We start from the raw sequence: 25,422 nt of genomic DNA on the forward strand, positions 1-25,422 counted from the left end.
AGGCTCTTAACTTGCCCAAATGGCTGCTAACTTGGTCACCCTGCCAGTCCTGAACCTGCCTTGGCACCATTGTGCTGACAACGGGGTTGGAAGATGACAGGGCCTGAAAATTCTGCCCCAAAGATCTGCCCATCACAATCTTAAAACTATATTTACTGATGGAACATCCATAAATTTTCAGGGGAGAGAATTTCAAAATTTCACAAGCTTCCAAGTAAAGAAATTTCTTCCAATCCCAGTCCGAAATGATCAACCGCTTATCATGCAGCTGTGTCCTCTGTGTACTATATTTCCCATTCACAGGAAACAATGACAGTTTGTACACTGTCAAGACATTTTAAGACCATAAGACCATAAAAAAAAAGGATCAGGAATAGGCCTTTCGGCCCCTTGAGCCTGCTCTGCGATTCACGAGGATCATGGCTGATCCAACGTTCCTCGTGTCACTTTGCTGTACTTTCCTTATAATCCTTGAGTCCCTAATGACCAAGAATCTATCTATCTATCACAGCCTTAAATATACACAACAGCTCACTGTGGCAAGGAGTTCCAAAGATTCAAACCCTCCAAGAGAAGATATTCACCCTCCTCTCATTCTTAAATTGGCAGCCCTTTATTCAGAGACTATGCCCTTTAGTCTTAGACTTCCCCATGAGTGGAAACTTCCTCTCAGTATTTACCTGCCAAGCCTCTTAAGAATCCAATATGTTTCAATGATATGTTTCAACCTTTCGTTAGTTAAACCCCAGTGAGTAGAGTCCCAACTCGTTTAGCCTTTGTTCATATGACAATCCCTCCATACCAGAGATCGTTCAACTTCTTTGAACTGCCTCCAATGAAATGATATCTTTCCTTAAACAAGGGGACCAAAACTGGTCACAGTGCTCCAGATGTGGTCTTACCAGCACCTTGTACAGTTGCAGTAGACTTCCCTACTCTTGTACTCTAACCCCTTTGAAACAAGGGCCAACATTCCATTAGTTGTTCTGATTACCTGCTGCACTTGTGTGCTAACTTTTAGAAACTATCATGCTTCAATATAATCACCTTTAGAGATTATAGATATAGATTTTCAGTTTACAGAGCCTTTCATTGAAGGACAACCTTTTCATCCCAGGAATCAATCAGTGAACTTTTGCTACATTGCTTCAACACAATATTCTTCCTTGGCAGTTGGAGCCAAACCAACACACACTACTCTGGAGTGCCCTCACCAAATTCCACTGCGATTGTAACAAGGAGTCAATATTTTTGTACTCTATTCCACTTGCAATAAAAGCCACCATGTCATGCGCCTTCCTAATTGCTTGTTGGGTCTGCATTATAACTCTCTATTCTTTGTGCATGTCCATCCAAATCCTTCTGACTCCCTACAACTTATATTCCAACATAACTATGAATTGTCAGTAAATTTGGATCCATTACATCTCTTCATCTAACTTATTAATTTAGATTGCAAATAACTGAAGTCGCACTCCTGATCTTTGTGGCATTCCATGATTTGTGTATTAAGTATTGCTGCAGCACTGTAACGAGTGCCTTACTAAAATTCAAATGTACTATATCTATATGAGGGGAAACGAAGACCATAATCATATAAATGAAATGATGGAGTAGGTCAGGGTAACAGGGTGAGGTGAGACATTGACACTCCAGTTTTTATTATTTTGTTGCTTTGTGAGCGAAAGTCATTTGAAATGTAAACAGCTATTATTCACACAACTATTAGATTATATATTCAGCTGTAACAGGATTTACCTGGTATCTAGAAAGACCCAAGATTTCATTGCAAAACAAACGAGGGTGTAGGCATTCCACCTGAAGTCAGAGTTGGTCAGAATGTTAATCATTCTTGCGAATAAGCCTACATTCTTCAGCACAGCAGCTAGAATGATTCTATAGTGTTTCCTTTTCAATACCACCCAGCCTTTTGGTGCAGGAAGCTACACTTTACAATTGGCTGTCAGGGTTATCAACTTCCTATACTTTTTTTGTTAAGGCAGACTCCTTCCAGAATAATAGAGGAGGCACAACTCACATCTCGGAGACTACACCACACGGCTGCCTCGAACAGGTCACCAATGCTTTCCAATGTTGGCCAACAGCCTGAATAAAAGAGTTTTGGAATTTTCCAGGGGTGGTTGGTGTAGTAATTGGAATGGGGTAAGCCAGAACATGTGTGTCCTGATTAGGGCTGTTAATCAGGTTCAATCAGGAATCCCTGGCTAACAGATATAGACAGGAGTTTCAGAGGTTCTGTTCACTCTGAGAGCTACAGGGTGAAATCTATGGGTCAAATTATTTCATTCAAGATGTTTGTTTATTTGCAGATACATTCTATATTGTTCAAAAAACACAATTTGTAGTCACAGTCAGGCAGTGTGGTATCTTATAAATTCCTGCTTTTGGAATAAAACCAGCTGTTTCCAGGTTAAAACTCTGGGACAGATTCTGAACAAGGCCTCATATCTACAATTCAGTGTCTGATCAGAGATGTCACCTTTTGTATATTCCTAACGCTCTGTCTGATTATCATGACAGCACAGCAATAACATTGACTGTATAAGCACTTCACACACTGTCTAACACTCTTAGTCACCTGCAGAGACTTATTATCTGACACTAGTTGTATGATCTTTTGATCTCTCTGCCCTTGACATCTTTGCCGATAAACTCTGTGTCTGAATGCTCTCCTCTCTCACTGTACCTGACGAAGGGGCTGTGCTCTGAAAGAATGTGTGATTCCAAATAAACCTGTTGGACTATAGCCTGGTGTCGTGTGACTTGTGACTTAGTCCACCCCAGTGCAGCACCGGCACCTCCACAACATCACTCTGAGAGCTGGCTTTGAGGAAACGGGATCAGTATCAAGGACTCTCCAACTGTAAATAAAAGTTGACTTGGTGATGGGATACCGGCCTCTGTGAAGTTATTTCAGTTGGATTTCATCATATTCAGAATGCTACAAAGTTATCAAAGTACCAAAGGCCTTCAAAAGAAGTATAATGCCATAGTGGCAATATCACTGGACTAGTAATCTAGCAGGTATTGGGGTTCAAAATTCACCAAGGCAACTGCTGGAATGGTGAATTCAATTTATAAATTCTGGAATTATAACGATAGTTTCACTAATGGTGACCATAAAATCACTGTGAATTGTCATATGAAAACATTGGCTACCTAATGTCATTTAGGGAAGCATATCTGCTATCCTTACTTGGTCTGTCTTAACACATGATTCCAGACCCAAAACAATGTGTTTGACTCTTAAATAAATTGTCTAGCAAGGTATTCAGTTCAAGGGCAATGACAGATGGGCAACAAATGCTGACTTTGCAAACATGAAACAATAACAAAAAAGAGATTCAGATAATTATACGGAGCAAAAAATATTGTAGAGTTACAGGGAAAAAGCAGGAATGTTAGTGACATGGAAAATGCTAAAATCTATTATTAAGGCGTTTATAGCAGGCACCTAAAATATCTCAATGCAATTATGGAAAGTCAGCATGGTTTTGTGAAGAAAAAAATCATGTTTGACTAATTTATTCAAATATTTGATGAAGTCAAGAAATATGAACAAAGAAAATTACAGCACAAGAACAGGCCCTTGGGCCCACCAAGCCTGTGCCGATCCAGATCCTCTATCTAAACCTGTCGCCTATTTTCCAAGGATCTGTATCCCTCTGCTCCCTGCCCATTCATGTATCTGTCTAGATACATCTTAAATGACACTATCGTGCCCACCTCTACCACCTCCGCTGGCAACGCGTTCCAGGCACCCACCACTCTCTGCGTAAAGAATTTTCCACTCATATCTCCCTTATACTTCTCCCCCTCTCACCTTGAAATCGTGACCCCTAGTAATTGAGTCCCCCACTCTGGGAAAAAGCTTCTTGCTATCCACCCTGTCTATACCTCTCATGATTTTGTAGATCTCAATCAGGTCCCCCCTCAACCTCCGTCTTTCTAATGTAAATAATCCTAATCTATTCAACCTCTCTTCATAGCTAGCGCCCTCCATACCAGGCAACATCCTGGTGAACCTCATCTGCACCCTCTCCAAAGCATCCACATCCTTTTGGTAATGTGGCGAACAGAACTGCACGCAGTATTCCAAATGCGGTCGAACCAAAGTCCTATACAACTGTAACATGACCTGCCAACTCTTGTACCCAATATCCCGTCCGATGAATGAAAGCATGCCGTATGCCTTCTTGACCGCTCTATCGACCTGCGTTGCCACCTTCAGGGTACAATGGACCTGAACACCCAGATCTCTCTGTGCATCAATGGATAAAGGGGAAGCTGTCAGTGTGGTGTGCTTAAATTTCAGAGGGCATTTCACAAACAAAAGCTTCTACTCAACAATAAAGCTCATGTTATCAGGAGTAAGCATGTGGCCAATGTGTCTTGGTGCCACATTATTTATGGATATCATGAAAAGCTGGAAAGCTTTTGGGTAGGTGTGACAAATCACATCTAATTCAGATTTTGTTCACTTGATGTGCTTTGCTGACTGTACCAATAGCATGCCTGAGGTATGTAATTGTTTGCCTGCCAATATTTCTTCACAGTTGCATCTATATTCAAGTAATGCACCAATGTTATGGCCCTTTCTCTTGGCTAGAATATCCTTCCTGAAGGCTTTAATTGGTGCAGAGGTCATCACTAATTTAATGAGCATCTCTGTCAGCTCCTCTTTGGACAACTCACATTCATGCTCTTTGCTGTGATGTCTTTTGATATAACTGGTTAATAGACCTTTGGAATGCTGTCCACATGATTGGAGTTTTGAGTCTGTAATCCTGAAGTTAGTTGTTTCTGTGAGCTGGCATTCAAGAAATTTCTAGTTCTTTTCTGCACATTTCTGATCAACTACGGAAAGATGGATGTGATTAGTTTCGTGAATCCCACCCTTGCCGATGGCAAAAGCAAGATTTACAAAGCTCCTTTCTTGGGATTGTGTAAAATAGAACTACAAATGTTGTTTGAAAAATTTGGATGCCCAGTCCGTAAGTGCTTGCCTTCCATTTTTCTCTGTAGGTCTTTCCTTTTTTCAGAAGTGCAGTGCAATGTTTGTTTATTTAATTTACTGGGTTTGCTCCTGTCTTTTCTTATTTTTCCCTTTTATGCTTGTTTTCTCCTTTACCTCTCCTGGTGACGCTCCTTTGCTGGCCTTGGTCTGGTTAAGAATGCTGGTCTAAGAGCCATAGGCTCGTTGTTTTAAAATTGCAGGCTTGTAGTTGCATATTTTTGCCTCTAGGTGGCAATCGCAGATTAATGATGAATTTCAAAACTATGTTGTGGCACCAAATTGAAGAAAGGAAATAACAAAATCAAACAAAATCTGGACAGAGGTAAGGTTTCATAGTATTTAAGACTACTTTTCTATTTTTTTATTTAGTATTTTCATTAAAGAGAGCTTTGTGATTCTGCTGTGTGGTTAATTTAATCTTTTATAACTTTTAAACTGGAACTGAAGGCTCTCAGGGTTTTATTTAAACAGGGAGACGCAGAGAAAGATAAAGGTTTTGCTGCCTTAGTAGAGGTCTGTAACCTTCAGCATTGCCTATTTTTGAACTTCATTTTATGTAAGGCATTGTTAGAAATTTGTTCTAATTTGACGAACTTGGATTTTAATCAGAAAGAAACTAGTTTTAGCTTCTGGCTGGCCAATATCTATCTACAGACCTGTACAGCTGTCTTTATTCACAGAAACTGACATTGTTGATTGTCCAAATTCTTTGATTTCCCTGGCTGTTGTCTAGTTGATCTTCATTTAATTTTCGAAGTATCTACGACTGAGATCTTGGCTCATCTTTATTGATGGTCATCAATGCTAATCATGAGGTGAATTGACCTCCTGCAGGGTATTTACTATAGTGAAGTGGTGATACAGTGGCAACTATTGGAAGAAAGAGGAAATGCAATATGGAATAAAGGGGGAACTTCTGAATTGGTACAGAAACAAAGACAGCTGATGGCACATGCAGAAATGGTTTGATATGGCAGGGCATATGGGACATGGGTGTCACTGGCTGGCCAGTATTTATTGCCTATCCATAGTTGCCCTTGAGGAGGTGATGGTGAGCTGCCTTCTTGAACTGCTGCAGTCCACGTGCTACAGATTAACTCAAAATGTCCTTAGGGAGGGATTTCCTGGATTTTGATTAAGTGACAGTGAAGAAACAGTGATATTTTTCCAAGTCAGGATGGTGAGTGCCCTGGAGGGGAACTTGCAGTTGATGGTGTTCCCAGGTATCTGCTGTTCTTGACCTTATAGATGGAAATGGTCATGGGTTTCAAAGGTGCTGTCTGAGGATCTTTGGTGAATTTCTGCAGTGCATCTTGTGCATAGTGCACACTGCTGCTACTGAGCATCGGTGGTGGAGGGTGTGGCTGCTTGTGGGTCATGCGGACTGCTTAGACCTGGCTGGTGTTAAACATCTTGAGTGTTGTTGGGGCTGCACCCATCCAGGCAAGTGGGAAATATTCCATCACACTCCTGACTTGTGCTTTGTAGATGGCGGACAAGCTTTGGGGGGTCAGATGTGAGTTACTCGCTGCAATATTCCTATGCTCGACCTGCTCTTGCAGCCCTTGTATTTATGTGTGTGTCCAGTTGAGTTTCTCATCAATGGTAGCTCCAAGGATGTTGATAAAACATAGATAAAATATTTGAGAAAATGGAAAGTGGCTAAAAAGACATAAGCCTGATAAAAAGAGCCATAAATTACAAATGCAAAGAAGTTACAATAAACATTTAGAATAATTCTGATTAGCCCTCCACTGTAGTATTGTGTTCAATTCTAGGTACTTCCCTTTAGGAAGGATATGAAAGCATTAGAGAGGACACTGAAAAGATTTATGGGAATGGTTCCAAAGATGAATGACTTCAGTGAACATTTAGAGAACACTTCAATACCATGAGGCTCTAGATAGAGTAGTCGATAAAGATAAACAGTTGGTGGATAATTCAAGAACTGTAATTGGTATAAGGACCATGGTGAAATGAGGGAAAAACTTTGTTATGAAAAAAATGGTTAGGATCTGGAAAAAATGGTGGAGGCAGTTTCAGTTGTGGCTAGGCAAAGAGAATTATATAAATGTTGGAAAAGAAAGATTTTACAGGACTAAAGGGAAAGGGCAGGGGAGTGGGCCTGGCTAAATTAGTCTTGCAGAAAGTTGGCACAGACATAATATGTCAAATGGCTTCCTTCTGTGATGTGAACCGCAAGTGATTCAAGGAGACAACCTTGGTTTTACATGGTCCAAGGTGTTGGCTGGGTACCAGTCTCAGATGAGTCATCGTGACAAGGTAAAGGACTTGTCTGGTGTCTTGATAAATACTTATCAGGGTATTGCAGTCAAAAGACTTTCTGGAAATCTTGGTGTAATATGTCATTGACCTTTCAATTTTTGTTGGGAATGTAATGTCTTCAAAAAAATCAACAGGCCCAATGAGATGGAATTTCACCTTTCTGAAACTGATTCAAGTGCCATCAGTTAGATTACAGCCATCATTTATTTTGCTCTTGATGATTACTTTTTTTGGTTCTTCAATTAACCTGTTCAGACATATCATGGCATATCTCCAGGACAGGTGGGAGCTGAATCTGGACCTTCTGGCCCAGGGGTACAGACACTACCCTGTACCACATATGCCTGCCTAATTGATTTTGTAGTCTTGCTTGTGCATCATGGCAGTAATGGTTAATAAATAATGATTTGCAGAGGAAGGTAATATATCAATATTTGTACACTTAAAGCAGGAAGTTTCACAGTCTAATTCAGAGGTCTGAGGCCAGCCCCAAATTGGTTCTCAGATCCCTTAACATTTAATACACTTTACAGGCCAGTCATTACAGCAGGATTGTGAAGGTTACTTCACCAAATAGCAACATCAAGTTAAGTTCAGTGAAATGATTGGGATAATCCATTAAGGGGTTACGGGCAGATAATTGTCATAATTGTGGAGTTGGGGCAGTGTTTCTATTCAGTCTCACTGTGCAAGGACTTTTCTTTAAATGTACTGTTGAAGGAAAACTTACTTCAGTTGGCAGTTGCAGTAGCAGGATAGCTCTCACAAAGTTGCAGACACAGCAAGCAAAATGGTCTCCTGTGTGTAACATTCCAGTTATTTTTAATCATCCTGTTCAAACAGACATGACAAATTTCTGGATGCAGGTGGCCTGATCTTCTAGGTAGGATCACCACAAGTGCCCTTCAGTGGTATGATATGCTTGGTGGCTACCCATCCCATTGTTAAACAAACAAAAACAGAAATTGCTGGAGAAACTTGGTGGGTTTGGCAGCAACTGTGGATAGAGAAATAGAGTTAACATTTTGACTCTTCTTCAGAACTGGTGGCAGCTAGGAAAGATTAAAATGGGAATCCTGTTAGAAAGTGGAACAGAACCTCCTCAAGGTGGGGATGCCTTCAAATCCTGGGATGGAAATGATCTGATCCTGGGATTTATTAGGCTCCAATGCTGTAATTTTCTTCATTACTGCTATTTTGCTTACATCAATTTCAGAGAGAAGAGTTATACTGGACTACAAATGTTAATTCTGTTTTTGTCTCTAAAGATCGTGCCAGACTTGCTGAGCTTCTCCAGCAATTTCTGTCTTTGTTTGTTTCAGATCTCCAGCATCCACTGTTCTTTGTTTGATCCCATTGTTAAACTGGACAGTGAAATGCCAGAAAGAGGAGCACAATACATATCAATTTCTAACCCTCATTTCACACCATTTCACTACAGCATCCGCGTTCTTAATTCTTTAATTTAGCCTGAACTATTGCCTAATATCACTGTCTGCGAATTGTGTTGGGTGGGATCACTCATTCGTGTGCAGTAATTTCAGAAAGCTGGAGAAAGCCCAGCAAATAGCAATGAATGGCTTGTGACATTTGGCTTAAACCATGTTAGAAACACAAGCATTGAGGAAAATACATGGGGCCCACTCTCTCATTTTATGAGGGAGTTATTTTGGGCAAACAAGTAAATCCTTTGTGCAGGAACTGAGCAAAACCAATTCCAAGTAAAGCAGTGACCTGGAAACTCATCTATTTTAATAACTGTCATCTCTTCAGCGCTTTTAAAGGAGGAGTTTACTTCCTTGATGTGATAGCAGAGGGGATGATAGGAAGTACCTCCGCCTCAGACTTGGAAATTAGGTTTGGCCGAGCAATACTTAAATAGGGGTTATCACTAAGAATTGCATTCAGTGCTAGTGGCCTTTTGCACAGTGATGTCCTTGTCCTTTACTGAATCATTAAATAATGCTGTGCCTGTCATATTTATCGTGTAAATTGTTTGCTTAGGTGGTATGCAGTTTGTACGAGTTCCATCCTTTCATATGATTGACTCATGTATTCCTAAGTCTGGCATCTTTTAATACATTTCCTGGTACTTGGAATTATTATAAACTTGTGCATCTGTGGTTTTGTTTTAGAATGCACCTTCCAAACCTACGACCACTATTATCTGGAAGGACAAGGAGTTACAGGTACATAGGAATGCCACCACCTGCAAGTTCCCCTCCAAGCCATTCACCATCCTCACTTGGAAATGTATTGCTGCGCTTTCACTGTCATCAGATCAAATTCCTGGAATTCCCTCCCTAAGACCATTGTGTGTTTACCTCTAGCACTGCAGTGATTCAAGAATGCAGCTCACCATCACTTTCAGGGTGGCACGTTGGCTCAGTGATTAGCATGGCTGCCTCACAGTGCCAGGGACATGGTTTCAATTCCAGCCTTGGGTCACTGTGTGAAGTTTGCAAATTCTCCCTGTGCCTGCATGGATTTCCTCCGGGTGATCCAGTTCCCACCTATGGACCAAAGATGTGCAGGTTAGGTGGATTAGCCATGGTAAATGTGGCGTCACAGGGATAGATTGGAGGAGTGGGCCTGTATGGGATGCTCTTTGGAGGGTCAGAGCAGACCTGATGGGCCAAATGGCTTCTTTCCACACTGTAGGGATTCTAGGAATCTCAAGGACAACTAGGGCCAGGCGATAATTGTTGGCCCAGCCAGAGACACCCATATCCCATAAATGAATTAGGAAAAAAATGTAGCATTACTGATTATCAAATTTATAAGAAGTGAAACATCAGGATTCATTTGTTAAGGAACAGAATTCAAACACAGAGAAATTAAATTGATAAGGAACCTTGCTTCAACCAGATGGTCTCCATGTTTCAAAAAAGATGTGGAAGCACTGGACAAAGTGCAAAAAAGATACACAAGGATGATTCCAGTGCTAGGGAACTGTTGGCAGGAAAGATTGAATAGGAATCATAAATGTGAGAAAGCCACAATCAAATTTGATAAGGAGTCCAGTATAACTTTTTTCAAAGTGAAGTGTGTATATGAGATAAATGAGAGTATGAAATAGTTGAGGTAAATAGAATGGATGTATTTAAGTGAAAACTAAGAGACAAGTAAGTGCATGAGGGAGAAGGGACCAGGGGTTTCATGTTGATAAGGTACAATGAAGTATGTGAGGGAGGGAATGAGATCTTATCTAATGTAATGTTTCTGAAGGAGTTAGTGTTCAAATTGGATTAAGCTGCACCCAATCTGATGAAGTCACAGAGTTTTTGGGTGGAGGCACTAGCCTTTGTAAGGAGCAGATAGATTCTGTACGGTTCTCAAGAGTCCATAGTAATTACACTAATGTAAACTGTCCTTATTGCTATCATGCAACAAACTGTCTTGTTAACCAGGATGAATGCTTCTTCCATTTAGACTTACTAGTGGGCTAACGTTTTCCATTGATAATTAGACAAGCCCTAAACACAGTCCAAAGGAGGATTGGTAGCAGCAAATGAGCTCAACCACTCCTAGCTAAGTAAGCTGTACTGCTAGTGGTAAGAAATAGTACAGGACAGATATGTGAATCCTAAATCTGGCCTGTTTCTGTGCTGGAAGTTCTGTGTAATGTAACTGGAGAGTAAATTTGCTCTTACTCTAACTAACCACCAGAGTGAGCCAATGTCCATGGAAAATCAGAACCTTTCAAAAGAGTTTTGTTAGTGGACAAAACCACTGTAACCATGGCAAGTCATTGAGAAAATACTATCTGTGTGCTTTATTGCTGTATATTTTACAGCAATTGTCCTGTAGCTTAATGAATGTTTGAAAGCTCAAGGACCGAGACACAATAATTTTTCAACAGATAAGACCATAAGCCATTTATACTTACTTTTTAAACTCTTAAGACATGTTGGTGTCTCTGCAATCAGCTGCATTTGCTCCCCATCTCCAATTACCTTTCAGAAGGTGATGGGGAGCTGTCTGTCTCATGGATGTAAACACACCCACAGTGCTGTCTGGAAGGGATTTCCAGAATTTTGTTTCAGTGACAGTGAAGCAATGGCGACATACTTCCAAGTCAGGAAGGTATGTGGCTTGGAGGGAACGTTGCAGCAGATGATCCTTCCATGTGTTTACAGTTCCTTGTTCTCCTCGGTAGTAGACGTTATGTGTTCGCAAGGCACGGTTGAAGGAGTCTTGCTGAATTGCTGTTGATGTTGGCAGTACATACTGCCGTCTCTGTTGTGTCAGTGCTGGTGTCAGTGAGTGTCCATGCATAACGCGATGTGGAAGCTTTCAGTTTGCTTCCTTATATTGCAGAGCCTTGGTTGTATCTCCTTTATTTCCAAATTCTTATTCAACGTGGAAACGTGCAGGCAGCAAGTGATCCAGTCTTTAATTTTAACATTTCTCTTATTCCTTTATAAAGTTTGGCTTGCTTATCTCTTCTTTGAATTTGCAAATACAATCAGTAGTTTTCCCAACTGACAGCCTATTCCATACAACCATCAAACTTATCTTAAACATGAGGAAGTGTAGTCTAAACAGCGCTACGTTCAAGTAGTGGCCTCTGCTGGTAGTGCAGGCAATCCCTGACAAAGAGAAACTAATGAAGGCCAGACTTCATGTAAACCCAGGTTAATTGGCTGTGTGGGAGGGAGTCTGGTTTGTAGGCCTGAGTAGTTGGGCGGGGACGGGTGTTCAGGAGTGACGGTTGAAGGGGGAAGTGTAGGACCTGATGAGGCGTTGATACAAATAGGAACAGGGGACCCCAAATGAGGTTTCCTACTTACCTGACACCAGCTCACACAATAAAAGCTGCCAGAATACCTACATGATTGGACCTAATTGGTCACGGATAAAATAGCTAACGGCTAAGCGCAATTATATTGTTACGTGGGCAAATTCTACTGCCAATTTGAGCATATCAAGCTCTGATAAACAGAATGAATGCATGACCAGTTAGCTAGTCTTTAGTGCAATCAGCTGCACAACTACAGACACTTTCAGATTCAATGAAGAGTGTGAGACCACATGCCAGGAAGAGCACCAGGCAAACCTAAAAAAAATGAGATGTCAACCTGGTAAAGCTAAAACAGTAAACCAATTGTGTGCCTAATAGCGTAATCTGTGAATGATAGACAGAGGAGATTCCACAAACAATAGCTCAGACCTAAGCCCTGCAGTCCTGTCACATTCAGTCGTGAATGATAGTGGACCATTAAACAATTCACTGGAGGAGGAGGTGTCTAATCCTCAATGATGGATTCTGAGAGCTAGTATTTATGATTATTTGGAAAAGTACAGTTTGATTAGAAATAGTCAGCATGGCTTTGTGAGGGGCAGGTCATACCTCACAAGCCTTATTGAATTCTTTCAGGATATGACAAAACACATTGATGAAGGCAGAGCAGTGGATGCGGTGTATATGGATTTTAGCAGAAGGTTCCACATGGTAGGCTCATTCAGAAAGTAAGGAGGCATGGGATTCAGGGAAATGTGGCTGTTTGAATACAAAACTGGCTGTCCAATAGAAGACAGAGGGTGGCAGTAGTTGAAAAGTACTCAGCCTGGAGCTCGGTGACCAGGGGTGTTCCGCAGGGATCTGTTCTGGGACCTCTGCTCTTTGTGATCTTTATAAATGACTTGGATGAGGAAGTGGAAGGGTGGGTTAGTAAGTTTGCCGATGACATGAAAGTTGGTGGAGTTGTGGACAGCGTGGAGGGCTGTTGTAAGTTGCAACGGGATATTGACAGGATGCAGAGCTGGGCAAAGAAGTGGCAGATGGAATTCACCCTGGAAAAGTGTGAAGTGATTCATTTTGGAAGGTTGAATTTGAATGCAGAATATAGGATTAATGGCAGGATTCTTGGCAGTGTGGAGGAATAGAGGGATCTTAGGGTCCACGTCCATAGATCCCTCAAAGTTGCCACCCAAGTTGATTGGGTTGTAAAGAAGGCGTATGGTGTGTTGGCTTTCATTGGCAGGGGGATTGAGTTTAAGAGCCACAAAGTTATGCTGCAGCTCTATAAAACTCTGGTTAGACCACACTTGGAATATTGTGTTCAGTTCTGATCACCTCATTACAGGAAAGATGTGGAAGCTTAGAGAGGGTGCAGAGGAGATTTACCAGGATGCTGCCTGGACTGGAGGGCAGGTCTTATGAGGAAAGGTTGTGGGAGCTGGGGCTTTTTTCATTCGAGCGAAGAAGGACGAGAGGTGACTTGATAGAGGTGTACAAGATGATGAGAGGCATAGATAGAGTGGATAGCCAGAGACTTTTTCCCAGGGCGGAACTGACTATTACGAGCGGGCATAATTTTAAGGTGATTGGAGGAAGGTATAGGGGAGATGTCAGAGGTAGGTTCTTTACACAGAGAGTGGTGGGCGTGTGGAATGCGCTGTCGGCAATGGTAGTGGAGTCAGATACTTTAGAGACTTTTAAGCAACTCTTGGATAGGCACATGGAGATAGTAAAATGTAGGGTATGCAGGGTAGATTGATCTTAATAGGACAATAGGTCGGCACAACATCGTGGGCTGAAGGGCCTGTACTGCGCTGTACTGTTCTATGTTCTATGTTCTATGATGGGGGAGGCCAGCACATGAATGGAAAATATAAGGCACCTTCCAATGTTTTACCACCTAAAAGGATAAGAGCAGAAAATTCATGGGAACACCACGCCCAACAGATGACACATATCCTGCCTTGGAACTACATAGCTGTTCCTTCACTATGACTGAGTCAAAAGCCTGGAACTACCTTGCTAACAGTATTGTGGTTGTTCATATGCCACATAGACTGCAGCAGCTCAAGAAGGCCAATCAGGACCACCTTCTTCAGGCTATTTAGGAACGGGCAGTAAATGCTGAATCAGCCAGTAATGCCTTCTTCCTTTGAATAAATAAAATAAAGATAAAGACGGGTGAATAGATGTTTGTGTGGAGCCAGTTAGGCTGAGTGGCCTGTTTCTCTCATGTAAATGATAATTGTCAGTTGCTTTGAGATGAAATATGTTTGAGTGTTGGTAGCTATGAAACTGCCTGCAGCATTCTGATGAGTTCAGCTTTCACTGCTGATGCAGGACACTGTCCTACAAAATGTTTACAGAATACATACAGGTCATTTAGTCCCAACAGTTTCAAGATGGTGTTTACACTGAACAGGAGTTTGCTCATACTGTTGTAATCCTGCAGGGGTCAGTATGGTGGGGGCACAAGAGGCAGAGCTAATGGGAAATTCTGCAGGTCACATAATCCAAGTATGCTTCAGGTGTCAGACAAAAGGACTTCTAGGGATTGATGCAACTGCTTCCTCCATCCCACTGGAAATCTCATTAATATGTTCATGGGGGCTCTCCAAATTTTACTTACCCTGTCACTGGATGGCCTATTACACAGATTTCCTTTGTCTTTACTCTTTCACAAGATGTAGCCATCACTGACAAGGTCAGTATTTTTTTCACTCATCCCTAATTGCCATTGAACTGAGTGGCTTGCTGGGTTATTTCAGAGTCAATGCATTGCTGTTGGGTTGGACGTGTAGGCCAGAGCTAGTAAGGATGATAGATTTCCTTCCCAAAGACATTGGTGAACCAGATGGGGCTTTTACAAAAATTGATGATTGCTTCATGGCCACCCTTACTAATGGATAGCTTTCAGTTCCATGGTAGGATTGCAACAATGTTCCAAGAGCGTTAGCCTGGGTGCTCCCAGGATTTAACTTCAGTTGAACATTGTCACTACACCACCATATATGCTGAGTCTTTCTGGGAAAGCTACTAAACTTAAGGGCCACCAATTGAGCATTCCCTCATTGACGCACAGAAATGTAAGGAACAAAAACAAATTTGCTGGGAAAGCTCAGCAAGTCTGGCAGCATCTGTGAAGGGAAAAAACAGAGTTAACATTTCGGGTCTGGTGACCCTTCCTCAGAAATGTAAGTCTTTGTTAGATGCTGAGCCTGCATTATAAAACATCCTTCTATAAATTTTCCCCTGATGTTGCTGATCACTACTGTTATAGACCAAGCCAGACTACCTGAAAATATATTAAGAAGGTAGCTTAGACCATAACCTTTTCTTATTTTAAAAGGTACATGTCAGATGCTGTGTTCCAGATGCAATTCGACTGGTCAAACTATCCAACATTAAGCAAAACACAATTTGTTCAAACACTATGTTAAAACACAACAAAAGAAAGAAAGACTTACAATAACTTTACTGGAAAACTTAATAGTATAATAGTTACGGTAACTATTACCAGTTAACTCTTCCAATATAGTAACATCCCATAAACACACCACTTGGCAAAAAGGCAAATGCAGAAATCAGATTTTCTCACATGCAATGTCCACAGTAAGAAGAAAAACCCCAACTTCTATCTGTAACCGAGAGAGGGAAAAATACAGCTTCTACTTCTTCAAGACTCTAGCACCTTCTGCTGAATCTAAAAGCTTAAAAGAAGACTGGAAATGCTGGTCAGTGAGAGCTGGCCACATCCACCTAGGCTGCTTCTATTGTTCCAACTTTTTAAAAAAAACCCCAAGGCCTCACAAGCTGTTTACATTATCACAGACTGCTTGTCACCTCTCATTCAATCTCTCTCTTAAAAGAAACCAGGACAAAATATACGTCTTAAAGCCATAGCCTTGTCGCACTAGTGAATTTAATAAGCCATTTCACATTAGTATTCTGGATGTCAGCTGCTTTTTGACTGTTGACTAAATCACGTTTATCACCCATTGCAGCTGCAAGTAACCAATTGTATAATAGTGCATTAGCATTGATATCTTTATGTTACCTGTCAGGGTGTAACTTGGAGGAGAATGCATTACATTCCACTGATCACTGAATCTTCATGATGCATTCCTGTTTTCTATAAGGTCATGGTGCTTGTTTCAGACATGATGACTCCTGGTACAGTGACAGTTCACCACAGTGTGACACTCTGCTTTTTGCATTTACCTCCACTGTCTTACAAATGTTGCTTTGCCATGTGAAATCTAATCAGCAGATCAACATTCAAATTTGTCATTCAGAAGTCACAACAACTGTACAAAACACTCTACACAAAACCAAACACAGATTTCTACATTGCAAGATACTGGATTCTGCTTTGTTATGATTTTAAGACTTTATCACAATGTCCAAGTAGTAACTGTGTGAACTGCTTTGAAGAAAGGAATTTTTGTCTTCTGCTGTGTTTGCTGATTAAATGACTACTCGAAATTAGGATTTTGAGTGATAGTGTTTGACCAATTCAGACATTCATTTGATAATCCTTTATGCACTGTTTTAACAGGGGCATGGACCTGTTTACTTTAGACTACCACCTTTTACCAGCAAAAGGAAGTCCATACAACTGCATCAAGTCTGTACATAATAATTCAAGTTAAGTGACTCCAAACAACTGTAGATGTGGGACAATTTTATTTCAAAGTTTAACCCAACTGGCTGGAAAGTATACAAGGCTTTTCTTTTTGCTGTGACAGTAAGTTAAAGCACTATATGCTTTTACTACAGGTAGTTTTCCTATAACGTGATAGTTGCATTCTTGCGTGACTTTGCTCTATAAAAATCACGTTATAAGGAAATTGCTATAGAAGGTCGCTATACCTATACAGCAGAAAGTTGGCATTATTCAAACAGCATACACTGTTCATCAATCACCTTACAGCCAATTCATGTTAACGAAATATGCATTATAGCAGAACTACCTGTACTTACATAGTAACAAAAATGATTAATGCTTTGAACCAAATATTGGAAGCTAAGTAATATCTGTTGAAATAAGTAAAAATATTTTGAAATTTAAGAGTTTTCTTTTTAAAGCCTTATAACCAATGATTCTTAAAAGGGTCGATTCTTTTGACAATATTTGTTAATAAACGGGAATCACTATCTTAGTTCACAGGCTGACCTTAAAACTCCAGCACAAGAAACACATCTCTTTCACTGTCAATGACAACTTATTTGGAGATTGCAGTGATAAACCAACTGTTTAGTTTGATAAGGTCTGGAACACTTCAAAGAAAATCCCAACGATCAGTCCTGTGTTTAAATGTTGACATTTATTTCACCTCCAAAGCGAACCAAAGTCTTTCACAATAAAAAAAATGGAGATTTGAAAACGAACATATGTTTATCTGTTTACTGTTCAGTCAATGAAACTGTTTGAAACTGATCTAAATTGTATTAGGCCTCAAGGGACAGTAAAATTCCTGTCATAACTGTTGGCTAATTTACAGTGAGGTCTTATATTGAAGTCCTTATGGATTTTAAACAAAAATGTAAAGAATTAGAGAGAATGATAAATGTATTGCAAAATTATAGTCAAACAGTTAAACAAATATAATAAAAATTAAACTATTCAAGAAATTATTACTTTTGGAGGTTTTGCATTTAAAACAATAATGCGACCCTCTCTGGAAAGTCTAGTGTTTATTGAACTTCTCTACTCAGTATTACTGCAGGTCAGTTCAAAGGCAGATAAGAGTCAAGATTCCAGCTCTGGGATGCACATGTTTTGATGTTAACTATGTTTATTTGGCTCAATTATGAAGACCAGCATGAAAAGTCAACATATCTACACTCATGCATAAAGAATAGCCTCTTTGAACTCCTGATTCCTCAAACCAACTCCTGATAAACTGCTGACTGGACAACTTTCCTTCTCAGCTCCCATGTTTGTTGACATTATGAATAATTCTCCCTCTTCAAGTATTGTCCCTTTCCTTTCCAATATCTTTAGACATGTTTTACCTTTCCACGTTCTATGTATGAATCTCTCCAATCAGCTTCCCTCCCACATAATACACAAGCCTTATATTTGTATATTATATATCATGTAGTAAAACATCCCAAGAGGTGTTTTATAGTCATACTATCAAGTAAAATTTGTCAAAGACCCACCAAGGAAGATTTCGGGATGGTTAACCAAAAGCATTGCCAAAGAGGTTGATTTTAAGCAGTGTCTGAAAGGAGGAGAGTCAGGTATTGAGGAAGAGACATTTAGGAAGGAGATTCCAGATTTAGGGCTTGGGCAGCTGATGCCATTGTCACTAATGGTAGAGGAATTGAAATTAAATATTTTCACAAGGTCTAAATTTCTCCTCTAGATTTCCAGAAGGCACTGATAATGTGCCACAGCGTAGGTTACTATAGAAAATAGAAGTCCATGATATAAAGAGTAACAAGTTTATATCGATAGAAGATTGGCTAGCTGGCAGAAAACAAAGAGTTTGCATAACGGCTCTTTGTCTGATTGTCAGGATGTGATATGTAGAGACCCACAGGGGCCTGTTCATTGGGCCTTACCTTTTCACAATTTACGGTCAACTTACATGAGGGGAGCAAAAGCTGGGTAGCTAAATTTGGGGACAACACCAAGAAAAGTAGAAAGTATATCGTGAAGAAGGCACAAGGAGGTTGCAAACAGATAAAAATGGTTGAGTGAATGGGCAAAAATACTTTCCTTGGTAGATGTCTGGTAGACAGATGAAATTTAACTGATTGATTGATTGTTGTCACATGTGCAGAGGTACAGTGGAAAGTGAGACAATAAGGTGTAGAGCTGGATGAACACAGCAGGCCAAGCAGCATCAGAGGAGCAGGAAGGCTGACGTTTCGGGTCCAGACCCTTTTTCTGAAGAAGGGACAGGTCAAGGAGGGGGGGATGGAGCCAGTAAAGGTGAGTGTAGGTGGGGAGTTAGGATGGGGGTTGGTCAGTCGAGGGAAGATGGACAGGTCAAGGAGGCAGGAATGAGGCTGGTAGGTAGGAGGTGGGGGTTGGTCAGTGAGGTGGAAGGAATGGATAGGTGGGAGAAAAGACAGACAGGTCAAGGAGGTGGGGACGAGCTGGGCTGGTTTTGAGATGAGGTTGGGGGTGGGGAGATTTTGAAGCTTGTGAAGTCCACATTGAGACCATTGGGCTGCAGGGTTCCCAAGCAAAATATGAAGTGCTGTTCCTGCAGCCTTCACGTGGCATTGCTGTGGCACTGGAAGAGGCCCAGGATGGACATGTCGTCCAAGGAGTGGGAGGGGGAGTTGAAGTGGTTCGCAACTGGGAGGTGCAGTCATTTGTCACTTGTTCCTTAGAAGCTGTTAGGCTAAAGGAATTTACAGAAAGAGGAAGGGTGTGTTATCAGGAATGGATTTGACAAAGCAGCAGTATAAGTAATGCCATGTTTATCAGCAGATTCATGTACAAAACATACTTAGTGAGTGCATGGCACCTGCTTGATTGATGTAATTTTCCTGGATAACTAGTTATTGTCAAACAAAGACTTTTTATTTATAGGTTTAAATTTTACTGTTATGACATTGATTGCTGGGAATGTGTCAGAATATCCTTTCATCTTAAGCATGCAATTCATACACTGTGTTGAAAGAGCAATACCGTGCTCTGTAAGATACCTGCCATTCTGAGGCAAGAAAAAAAAGCTTGCCTTTCTCAATCTCTGGATATTCGGTTTCTTCAAGGTACTTCACAACTATTGAAGCATATTTTTGAAATGTAGTCACAATTGTAATGAAAGGAACAGCAGTCAACTCTGCACAGTAATAGTCCCGTGAAGATTGATACAAGAATAGATATTGTGTTTTAGAGATGCTGGTGGAGGATAACAAATAATAAAAAAAAACTGAGGGAACTCCCCCAATGCTATTTAAACAATATTAACGGTTGCTTTAATAACGAACGAGCATTTTATGTTTTGTCTGTCATTGTAGTTCTCTCTCCCATTACCACTTTTACCTCTCTGTCTTTCGTCTCCCCCTTGAGAAGCAGCAATACATAGAACATAGAACATAGAACAGTACAGCACAGTACAGGCCCTTCGGTCCACGATGTTGTGCCGAACTTTTACCCTAATCCTAAGGTCTATCTAACCTCCACCCCTACCTTATAATCATCCATATGCCTATCTAATAGCCGCTTAAATGCCCCTAATGAGGCCGACTCCACTACCCTCTCCGGCAATGCATTCCACGCCCCTACCACTCTCTGAGTAAAGAACCTACCTCTGACGTCTCTCCTGTATCTAACCACTCACTTTAAAACTATGCCCCCTCGGAATAGCTACCTCCACCCTAGGAAAAAGACTCTGGCTGTCTACTCTATCTATACCTCTGATCATTTTGTACACCTCTATCAAGTCAATAGAGGTGTACAAAACCAAACAGCTTTTGGTTAGCCCTTTTACTGCCTTCTGAATTCAACAATGAGCTCAACAATTTCAGACACAAACCCCTATCTGCTTCTCACCAAAGATTGACTTGTTGTCTTGAAACTGTTCGTGAAAATTAAACTTTGAAGCTAGAGTACCTAAAATTGAGGGTGATATGGTCCCCCATGTGCTAAGTCAGAGCTTGTTCAGTGCTTGATGGTCTGTAGCCATGCTGGCAAAACTATTAGCGTTCATCATCATTACTCATCTGAAACTGAGAGAAACTTCTGCAGTCTGTACATGTGCAGTTAACATAGAAATCTAGAAGTTAATCTCCTACTCCTCAAGTCTGCAATCGATTGGAAATTTCCAGAATGCTGAGAGCTTGTCCTTTTATACCATTAGTCTAATTATTTAAAACAAGTTACACCTTTTTGATTGAGCTATAGCTGAGATTTGACTAATATACTAATTCATAATTACAACTGAAAAACCTCTTTGGCACTGAAATATGAATTGTAGAATACATTTGTAGAATATCACATTTTAAAATGGTGATTGATTGAAATACATATTTTAGAAAAATATTTATGGGATTTCAGTTTCTGCCTTAACCCCAAGCCTATGTTCCAATAGTTTATTTCATTTTTCTTAAAATGATAGTAAAGGTAAACCTTTCTGGCTTGCTATTTGTGAGAATAATTCAAGGCACTTGACTGTTTACTGTTCTTGATGACATCTCTGTTGATACATGCCTGGAGATCCCCTTGACATGGCCCTGGACTTTTTAAAAATCTATTTGTTTACAGGAAGAATCTCTAGCTAGGTGAGAATTATTGCCTATTTCCAGTTGTGCTTCAGAAGGTGGTCATTCTTAAATCATTCTTTATCAAGTTAGGTTGCCCAATGTAGGGAATCCTAACCTGTTGACTGGTGAGAATAGGTGAGCTCTGGTGCAAGGACATCAGTTTGAGGCCAGTAGTTCCAAGCCCCTTACTCTTACCCATTCCTCTCATTGGACCTACGATTTACCTTCAGTTTCACCCATATAACCTCCTTTTCTTTGGGGAGATGCTGGGTTCCTAGGTGTACCCCTGTCTCGAACCTGGCACTGCTGGGATGACAGAGCTGTTGGCTAATCTCTTCAATGTGGAACTTGCTGCCCAAATGAGTGTGGAAGCCTCTCTAATGAGCTGCCTACCAGGCTGAGGGAGAGCTGAGGGACAGGCTCACATCTGACTTCTCAGAAAGGTGGGGAATGGTGCTTGAGAAGGAGCGGGGAATGCGAGTGCCGTAAAATCATAAGTTTTGTTTTGAATTCAAGAGTCCTGTTTTTGACTGCATTGAAATTCTTTAAATTTAAATCAGACAGCCAAAGTCCAATGTAAATAAAAACAAATAATAATGTTTCTCATTGACTTCTGTGCCCTTTGATATGAAAGCATAACTTGCTTAAGATTGCTCAGCTTTTCAGTAAATTAGTGAAAGAATGACCAGAACTCAATATGGGTACCCTCACTATTATGCCCATTATATTGGAATCTGACGGGGATCTGAGTGATGTAGGCTATGGCAAGATTTGTGGCAGAATTGAAGGAGAAAACTGATGAAGCTGATCTCAACTTTGGGATCGCTGTGTTTTTATAGATATTTTTAATCAACCAGTTCGAAAGTGTTATGACATATATGCCACCATATGGTTGGGACTTGAACCTGGACCTTTTCAGGGATAGGGACATCACCACTGCACCACAAGACCCTCTGAAGGTAAATGTCAGGAGTGGCCTCACTTTGTCTTTTATGCTTTTGACAAGCGGTGTGGCGACTTGCCAATTTAGGCTTGTTAAAAACCTTATAAATTGACCAACTTGCCTCATTAATATTCAGCTTCCTATCTTACCAAATGTGCAAAACAAGCTAGATGCTAAGAAAACACTATGCAAACTAGAGCTGGTTCCTGATGAATTTAGTTTACCGTTTGCTCCAAACAACATCCATGTTACTTGCGAACAAACTGTATCTCAGGACAACAATTCTTGAGTATTGGACATATGCATCCTTCCCCCATGGATATTGACATCTGGCATTTGCTGGTGTCTCACCACCATCATGGTACCTCTTGGATACAATGGCAGGCCACTTAAAAAACACAGAATTGCAGTGCCGGATGCATTAGCAACCAACAAAGAAATGCTGCAGAGGGACATGAAGAAACAATGGGAAACAGTAGGAAAGTAACTCTATTTGGATAGTTCTTTCAAAGAGCTGGCACAGACATAGTGGACTGATTGGCCTTATTTTGTGCTAAGTGAATATGAGATTCCAATAAATAATTTCCAAGGAATTTTTATGTAGCTGAAAGTGAAACAATACATTTACATGATGATGCATTTACATTTCAGATGACTGGGTATTTGAACAAACAATTTCAACACAAACTGTTAATCATCTCAATCTTGCCTCTGGGGAAGGCAGTGTGCAGCTTCACATTATTAGTAGAGACTGCCCTTGTGTTATATTATGGCAGCTTGTTATAAGCGATATAAGCCTGGGAGCAGTTTTCTGCTCCATTTCCTAGCTGGATTATGGGTGTATAATGTGGCAAGACCTACACAAGGAGGAAATTTAAATAGATTACGAACTCAAAGAAAAGAGTTGCTGGGCTTTGAGACAAAGAAGAATGTTCTACTGGTGTACCCTTTATAATAATTTTCTGAGCATTTTTTTTAAAGATGTCTATGTTTACAAAGGTAGTGAATCAGGTATTCTGCCCGTTTCCAATTCACAAGTTGCCCTTGGAGAATGATACCTGACCACAAAAATGGCATCATTTCAACAGATGGAGATGCCTCAATTACTGCTTCATTCATGCTGTTCAACACAATTGACCCTAAAAATTTTAAGCAGATGATAACAGGCATATGGCATATTCTGCACTAGAAAGCAGGTTATATTGAACCAGTTAAACGAGAATTGGATAATTCTTGAAGGAATTGGTAATTAAAAGAGAGTTGATTTTGAAACAGATAGATGAACAACACAGTTCATGCCCTTCATATTATTACTACTTTCACCTTTCAAACAAGCTACAGATATGACTACAGAAGAACACAAGATGCCTTACTTTCTTCAATAAAGGATTGCGTTCCAGCTTACTTGATTACATTGTGCTCCTTACTGACACAGGATCATCTTCTATTTAAAATCTTTATGTGGAAGAAAATAATAGTTTTGGAGCATAGGATACATATTAAGACAGTTCTCCAGGCTTAACTGTGATAAAATAAACTCTATCTGACTTGTCAGTAATCTTCATAGGCACTAATCTACAAGTTCTGCAACGTATCGACAATATGTTCACCAACAATTCATCATTTAGAACATTGTTATCAGCTGAAATTCATTGCAGAATTTGTTTTTGGCTGGATATGTTTTGGAAATGCAATAAATGTGTGCTGAAATGCATGAACATTTCATACAAACTTACATGCCCCTTCTGTCCTGAAATGAAAAACGTCCATTTATAATGACATCTTATGTTATTTGTGTTGAGGCCTGAAGTGGGGCCCCGTTATCCGAATCTTAAGGCAGCTGACAAATATTCTTTCTGTGCCAAGACCAATTTGCCTTATGTTGGAACAAAACTACTGGAGAACACAGGAAACAATATAAACATCTTAATGTACTGTCAGTTTATTAAATATTATCCTTAATAGGCTTAAGCAGCAGAATGTTCTGCCAAACTGTAAATCATACCAATGAAACTGCAAACCCAAAGGACACTATTTCACCTTATGTTCAAATAGTTTTTCTGGTTCTATGATGTAATACGCATGTAGAAATATAAATATGTAAAATCCAATGGTGTAATCAGTTACAAACATTTGTTTTTTGAAATAGTTTGTCCCTTCTGCTATGAATAATCTAAAACTTAGAAATCACGATTGAAATAAATAATTTCAAAACTGCCTAACCATTAATTGGTTTAATTAATTTGAGAATAGATTTGTGAAAGTTTTGAACCCACCCAGCTTAGCTCTTTCAATAACTCAGTAAAATAGCTCAATGACTATCTGAGTGCACACAGATTAGAAAGATCTCTGGTCTACACGATGCTCGCTGATTTCAACTGTAGGGTCAGCTAAACTACTACACTTGGCCTCAGTAAGTCTGGGAAAGAAATATTAGCTGTTATTTGAATTCTTGGTCACTGTCCAATGAACTCTATTTCAACTGCACTTGTATGGATGTAACATGAGGTGGGAATTGTGCTCAGACATGAAGCTCAATCATCATTGAAATAGCGAGGTATAAGGCGCTGTATTCATCAAATAGGAACAAGTACTTCAGGATCAGAAGACTGGAGCAAAATTTTTGCAAAAAGTCTCTTGCCTGCTCTTTAATGGAAGTTAGACGTAAACTGATAATGTGCGCTGTTTTTTAACATAGTTATCAAATTGATTGACAGTAACAGTGAGGTAGAATTAATTGAATACTATTTGGAAAATGATGGTTTCTGATCTTCAATTCCAAGGGACATATAGGATATACAACATAGGAGATGTGATTGGTAGCTAATAAAGGTAGCCTTTGTTTCATTTGACTTCGTAGGGCAAGGAGAAACTTTAGAGAAGTTTTCCTCAGGAAAATTAAGGGGTTGACGAAGCCAGCAACTTGATGTATTATCCAGGATTAATGGAATGACCAGATTTATTGAGCCAGCTTCAGGAAGGATATGAAGGCATTAAAGAGCATGCAGAAATGGTTTTTTGAATGGTACCAGATTTGAGGAGCTTGATACTAGGATAAATTGGAGAAGTTGGGCTGCTTCTTTTGGAGAACGGTAGAGAAGGTGAATAAAATCATGAGGGACTAGGGAGAAACTGTTTGCATTCATGGCAAAATTAAAAACCAGAGAAAGAAACATTTAA

Source organism: Rhincodon typus, chromosome 1 (assembly GCF_021869965.1).
Source record: "Rhincodon typus isolate 14 chromosome 1, sRhiTyp1.1, whole genome shotgun sequence".
NCBI lineage: Eukaryota > Metazoa > Chordata > Chondrichthyes > Orectolobiformes > Rhincodontidae > Rhincodon > Rhincodon typus.